General features: G+C 45.9%; 1 protein-coding gene across 1 annotated transcript in view; it reads left to right on the top strand.

The window, feature by feature from the left end:
* LOC111722523 (pleckstrin homology domain-containing family A member 5-like) overlaps nucleotides 1-941 on the top strand; it is a 143,082-nt gene that overhangs the window by 33,037 nt on the left and 109,104 nt on the right. The gene's annotated exons all lie outside the window — the stretch shown is intronic.

The raw sequence follows: 941 nt of genomic DNA, 5'->3' as shown, positions 1-941 counted from the left end.
CTGGCGCCTTAGCCACTTGAGCCACAGGTGCCGAGCCAAAGCAGCCAATTTGTGATGTTTAGTTTTGGTAATAGGTGTAGACTTAAATTTATTTGTAGTATCTGTGTGGAGAAATGCCATTTGATTGTAGTCTTGTAAGGACTCTCTTTTCCTTCTCTGTCCCCTGGTGAGTGTCATCAGTCAACACTCCTAGCTCTGAGCCTCTGAAGATGGCTCCTGGTGCCTTGTGGGAGGCCACTAATGGACATTTTGTTGTGAGTATGTGGAACTGGGGAGAGGAGGTAAATCAATATTAATAATCTGAGCTGTCCAGTTTGACATTTCTTAATCTTAGGCTAGGTGCTCGGCCACCTCTTCTGCTGCAGAGAACTAACTAGCATGTCTTCATTTCCCACTGTTGTCTCAGTTTCAGTCGGTGCATCTTTCTTCTGCCTTTCCACGAACAGTTTCACAGCCCACCTGGTAGTTTGTCTGCGTGTGTGTGTTCTCGTCTTATAATTAGTAGGAAGATAAGAAATAAGCAGGCCCTTTACACGTCCGCCTCCCTTCTCTAACCGGTCTCTTCCTCTTCCCTCCTTTTCCTGGCCTTTTCTTCCTTGTTGTATCGGGTGAATAGCCCCATAGGTATGTGTGTTAGAGTATTAGAAAGCTTTGTTTGGGCCAGGCCTGTAATCCTAGCACCCTGGGAGGCCAAGGCTGTAGGATCCCTTGAGTTCAGGAGTTTGAGACCAGACTGAACAAGAGGGAGACTTGTCTCTGCTAAAAATAGAAAAACTAGCCAGGCATCGTGGGGGTCTTCTGTAGTTCCAGCTACTCAGGAGGCTGAGGCAAAAGGATGGCTGGATCCCAAGAATTTGAGGTTGCTGTGAGCTATGATGCCACCACTGCACTTATCTATCCAAGTTAACAGAGCAAGATTCTTAGTCAAAAAAAAAAAAAAA

The sequence above is a fragment of the Otolemur garnettii genome, unplaced genomic scaffold, assembly GCF_000181295.1.
Source record: "Otolemur garnettii isolate 467f Iridium unplaced genomic scaffold, OtoGar3 scaffold00271, whole genome shotgun sequence".
In the NCBI taxonomy this organism is placed as follows: Eukaryota; Metazoa; Chordata; class Mammalia; order Primates; family Galagidae; genus Otolemur; species Otolemur garnettii.
This window is presented reverse-complemented; position numbering and strand designations above follow the sequence as displayed.